The sequence below is a fragment of the Gavialis gangeticus genome, unplaced genomic scaffold (assembly GCF_001723915.1).
Source record: "Gavialis gangeticus isolate Ggan-Ray unplaced genomic scaffold, GavGan_comp1, whole genome shotgun sequence".
Lineage (NCBI taxonomy): Eukaryota > Metazoa > Chordata > Crocodylia > Gavialidae > Gavialis > Gavialis gangeticus.
In genome coordinates, this window is record NW_017729024.1 from 134,647,499 (window position 1) to 134,653,450 (window position 5,952).

A 5,952-nucleotide genomic window follows, 5' to 3' on the forward strand; every position below is an offset into this window, starting at 1 on the left:
GAAGTGGACCGGAAGTGCTTCTGGTCTACTTCTGTGTCTGCTGCTGAGCACGCTGAGGAGCCCTCCATGCTTCTGTGGGACGCTGCATCTGCCCCAGCACCACAGCATACCTAGCATGCCAGTACCCCTCATACCTAGAGGTATGTAGAAAAAACATTTAAAGCTGTATCTACATCCGAATTGCTGAATCTGTCCAAATCAATTCAGAGATAAAAGGGTCCTCCGATTTGATTCAGATTCGGAGATTCAGCCACCATACTGGGCCAAATCGAATCAGGGACTGAAGCTTCATCAAGCAGATCTGCAAAACTATGGGCATTTTTTAGCTCATCAGCCAGGACTTCACTGGATGTACAGACCAGCACAGGATGTTTGACAGAGCTGGAAAATTAACATCTCTAATTATCCTTGTAAGCACCCTCCCTGCCCACCCCCTCCCCATATTTGGGTTGTTGGCGCTGCCTGGCAGAGCAGAGTTTTCAAAACACCTTGAACCAGGTCATACTTTCTGTACCATTGCTGCCCTAGGTTACATCAAGACAGTAGTTGTGAATTTGCAAGTTTAAGCACCAAGATTACAAGAAAATGCTAATTAATAAAACAGAACCTCTAGTCTTCCCCATTTTCATACTGCCAGAGGAGAATCCATACCCAAGTCACCTTCAGTGTTCCACCATTTATGTTAGTATTACTACAAGTGTTCATATCAACTGTTGAAAGATAAATAACTGTCTTGTTTAAAGCAGGGCATTTCATGACTTGTTTTACAGAAGTATGGCAGTTCATGGATGTTTTAGATCAGGCTGGCCATTCTGAATGACAGCATCGCTAAAAACCTCACAGAAACAGAAATGACAACTTTCTCCTCCAAACCCAAACTTAAAATGAGTAAAACAGTAGTGTGCACTCATCTCTATGAGACTTTTCTCATTTAGAATCGGAGAATATTTCCCTTTTAATTTAAATCTGATACCTTATTTGGACTACACTGATATTTCAAAGTGATGCTCGAGTCCTACTGTATATTAACAGACTTACACATGTTCAACTCAAATTTTCTTTTAAAGAGACAGCTGAAATGTTTCCTTTGCTCTTTTATCCACTTTAAGAAGAGCTACAGTCTGTGAAAAGTAAAGTCAAAATGGTGTTGTATTATACAGTAAACTGCAGACAGCTACACACGTAATCTAAATCTATCCTTGCACCAAAGAAACCATCAACTTTCTGTTTTATTAAAAAAAGGTGCGCAAGGGAAATTAGTTCACTGGAGTTAGGGATTAGTGTAGGATTTCTAAAATGAATAAGAAGGGACAGCTGCAAAGGACAGCAAAGAAAAAGGAAGCATTAGGCAGGAAGGAGATCACTAGCAGAGTTCCTCAAACACTAATGCCTCATCTACAAGTTACACTTAAGACACGACTAACCAGTTAATCACAACTTTAATTGATTGAATGTGTGACTGGGTCACAATTTATGACATGATAAAACAGATGCTCTCCTGCGCTTCAGAGCCCCATCAGCTGACAGGGCCCCCAGCTGTGGGGTGCACAATGCACTGCCACAACTCAGTCCTGCAGCTGACGGGGCTCACAGCCAGGGGAGCACCCCATACTGCAGTCTTGGGAGCCTGCTACTTACCAGCACAGGGGAAACCCGGGATTGCAATCCCAGGCTCCCGCTACACTGGCAGTAAGGCATGATTGGATCTGATGCTGGATCCCACCATCACATCTCCTGCCATGCACGCACATCAGATCCTAACATGCCTTTACCTGAATGTCTCAAAGGACCCTAATCCATTAAACTCTCCACTCTCACACTCTCCAGCTGCCCAGGGCAGGTGCTCCTGAGGTTTGAGGGGCTTGAACCTGTGCAGCCCAGAAATTCCCACACTGCATTGGGCCCCTCAAGTCCCATGTTCATCTGCCTGTCTTTCCCCTACTTAGAGATGCACTAGAGAGTGTAACCAATGCAGTCCCATGGCTGGGATCGCCAATCAGCTGTTGGGGGCCCCAGTCCCTGGGCATCACTGGATTTAGTTTTAACCATTTACAGATACATGCCTTGTCGGTGCCTCACTCTCTCTTAGCAGGGGTCACCTGTTGTCCCACAGCATCAGCAGGTGATGTGTTTTGCCCAACAAAGCAAACCAGCTGTACTGGGACACATCCTAGCACAGCTGATCCGCTTAATTTGACAATGTCTGTTTCTGGCCTAAGATGCATTACAAGAAGTATTTTCTACAGAAACAGAGAAGCATTAGTATCACTGAATAAGGCACTGGTAAGACCTCAGAATCACGCATAGTATTCCAAATGTTCACTCAGGTTCAAGGAAGATGAAGTCAAACTAGAACAGATGTACCACAATGATCAAGGAAGTGCAAGACCTTTCATACAAGAAAAAATTAAAAGCTTAGCTTGTTTTGTCTTGAAAAATAAAAGCTAAAAAAAAAGGCAGATAAAACTGCTCTCTCTAAATCAGGAGTGGTCAATTATTTGGGCTCAAGGGCCACACAGGAAGTTTTAATGAGCTGTTACAGGCTGGGTAAGCACCCTCCCCAGCAACAAATCACCAAAACTCCCTATGGGGCTTGGGCAAGTGGAGAACAGTGTTTAGGAGCAGGAGGAGTGAGCCAAGCTGGAACTAAAGGGCCAGATCATGGGGAGGTGACAGCTTGAGGCCAGGGCCTGGGGCAAGCCATAGTCCACTCCCTGCATGCCCTACCCTGTGGGGCAGCTGCCTGGATGCTAGGTTAAGGGAGCTGAGCCAGCCAACTGAGCATATAGGGAGAGAAGGTGGGTGGGGGTACATACAGCATGGCTTGCCCGGGTGGTGAGGTCCACAGCTGCCCCTGCAGCACTCAGCACAAGGCCAAACCCCATCCAGGATAGCTCACACTGTGTTCCCACCTGCAGGAGCTGCCCAACTGAAGCTTCCCTCAGCTCACCCAGAGCTACACAGCAAGGGCAGAAGCAGAAGGAGGAGCCACCAACAGAGGTGAGGGGAACAGAACAGCCCTGTCCCCCTCCCCCCCAGCCCCAGACAGCAGCAGCTTCAGGCAGGGCAGTTCCTGGTGCAGCTGCAGCCGGCTGGGTGCTGCTCTGCTCCCCTCACCTCCACTGGTGGCTCCTTGTCCCACTCCTGTGCCTGCTGCACCGCTCTGGCCAGGCAGGTGAAAAAGCTTTAGCATGGCAGCTTCCGCTGGAGGTAAGGAGAACAGAGCAGCACCTAGCCAGCTGCAGCCACACCCGGAACAGCCTTGCCAGAAGTTACACGCTGGTCAGGGTCCTGAGCCGGCAGAGCTGTTCTCCTCCCCTCACCTCCAGCAGCAGCTCCTCCTGCTCCTGCCCCTTCTTTGCTGCTCTGGGCAGGTGGGGGCAAAGTGTCAGCTGGGTGGTTCCTGCCTCATCACACAGGGCTCTGGCTCCAGCTTCCTTCCACCCACTCCAACCACCTGCAGATGGTGGCTCACTGTGCTGGGCAGCCCAGAGCTGGAGCCAGAGGCCTGCACACTGAAGCACGAGTCACCTGGCTGAAGTTTCTCCTCATCCCCCACTCCCCACCCACCCGGAGCAGTGCAGGAGGAGGAGCCATTGCTGGAGATGAGTGGACTATTTGATGCCTCTGCAGTCACATGGAAAAGGCCGCCAGTCCCTGTGGGCCGCCTGCAGATGGCGGCCGGCGGCGAACACAGCCCCCGCACCCCCCATGGGGTGCGAGGAGGGATCCAATGTTAAAACCACCCCCGAAAGGGGTGGGTCCTGCTGGTCGTCATCATCAGTCATGCACGTTGTTGCAGCAAAGGACAACCAGCACCAGAAGACATCAACTAAAAACTGTCTGGACTGGGGTATCTCATCGGCGTCCGGCGCTAGATGTCATTCTGGCAGTTTTCTAAAAGGCTAAAAGCTTAAGAGCAGAACAGCTCCACCAGCCCAGGCCCCAGCCAGCACGTGCAGCTTCCGGAGGGCCTGTTCCCACTCTGGCTACAGCCAGCTAGGTGAAGCTCTGCTCCCCTTGTCTCCAGCAGCGGCTCCTCCTCCCACTCCTGTCTTTGCTGCAACACTTCAGGCAGGCAAGCAGCTGGGGGGAATTTCACCCAGGCAGCTCCTGCTGGAGGCAAGGGACGCAGAGCAGCCCTGGGAACAGCCCTGCCAGAAGCTACATGTGCTGGTCAGGGCCCAGACCCAGGCCTCATCCAGGAGCACAGTGCGGGCTGCCCAGGCGGGAGCAGTTAAACTCAGCCATATGTGGAGCACCACGGGGGCAGCCATGAGCCAGATTCAGTCAGTTGGTGGGCCCAATCTGGCCCACGGACTGTATTTTGTCCACCTCTGCTCTAAATACAACAGCAGGTGAGAATAGGGGGTTTTTATTTGTTTGGTCTTGGGGGGTTTTGAGCTAAAGAACAAATGTTAGACCAAGTTCTTCGGGTAAATGTGGTATCTTTTATTACACCAACTAAATAATAGGAAATACTGCTCTTTGCAAGCTTTTGGGCACAAATGCCTTTCTTCAGGCAACAAACCTAACGAACAATGTTAGCACACAAAGAAATGGGTATAATACACTGTTATGAATAAATTGAGATTTGAAATTAGAAGAATGTTCTACTCATCAAAGCAAATCGGATTTAGGAACAGTCTTCCAATTGGACTAGGAGGAGCAAGAAAAAAAAACTTAACTGTTTTTAAGATGGTGCTCTAAAAGATTATGTAAGGTGGTTGCCTATTGGAGAAAGACTGGACCAGCTATTCCAGGGATCCCTTCCAAATCTTTATTCTTCCCTTGTCTCTAGTCCAGAGCAAATAATCTTATCACTGCATACACATTTAAAGGTTACTTTTTCCTCCAAAGTTTGTTCCTAGTTCAATTTTGTAATAAGCACATTTACTACCTGCATGAAGGAACTTATCATCTTTGTATAGTTTTCCATATAACTGGTAAACTGAGACAGTATTGCATCATTTTTGCTGGGGCAATGACCAAACCACATTAGAAAGTGAAATATAAAAGCAAATTTTTCTTCTTGGTAACCAAAGTATATATAATCTTCCTTTCCAGTAAACTGGGATTTTAGACAGTTAGTACATTGCCATAATAGTTACATTTTCATTTCAAATATCTGATCTTTAACAACATTTGATTGCTTTTTTTTTAGAGGGATTATATCTCTCAGACCAACACTTGTTGGACCTGGTGCTGGCCACCAGTGATGACCTGGTGAGGGGGCTGCGGGTGCTTGACCACCTGGGCAACAGCAATCATCGCCTGCTGGAATTCTCCATCCAGCTCAAGGTGGCAAAGGCCTGCAGCAAGGCAGCAGCCCTAGATTTCAGGAGGGCGGACTTCAATGAGCTGAGGAAAATAGTCGGGGAAGCACTGAGGTCCTGGAGGGGAGGGGAGCCAGGTGTCCAAGAAGAGTGGTTGCTCCTTAAGGAGACTATCCTCCAAGCCCGAAGGGAGGTAATCCCAACATGGATCAAAGGGGGCAGGAGGGCGCAAAAGCCCCCATGGCTCACCAAAAGCATCCGAGAATGTCTCCTAGCTAAAAGGGAGGTGCACACCCAATGGAAGGGAGGGACCATCACCAGGGAGGACTATACTGCGGTTGCTCAGGGATGCAGTCAGGGAGGCCAAGGCGGAGATGGAACTGGGACTAGCTTCCCAGATCAAGGACAACAAGAAGTCCTTTTTTAAATACATAAGGTGCAAAAAGAAGGTTCCAGGTAACATGGGGTCCCTGCAGGACACACTAGGAAATTTGGTCACCACACCAGATGGCAAAGCTAACATATTTAATGATTTCTTTGCCTCCATTTTCCTCAGCAGGGACCGGAACAGTCACCCCCCTTCTGGGCCCCCCTTAGGCCCCAGGGGAGGCGCACCTAGGCCAAGGGTTAGTGAGGAACTAGTTAGGGAACTTCTGGAGGGACTGGATGTATTCAA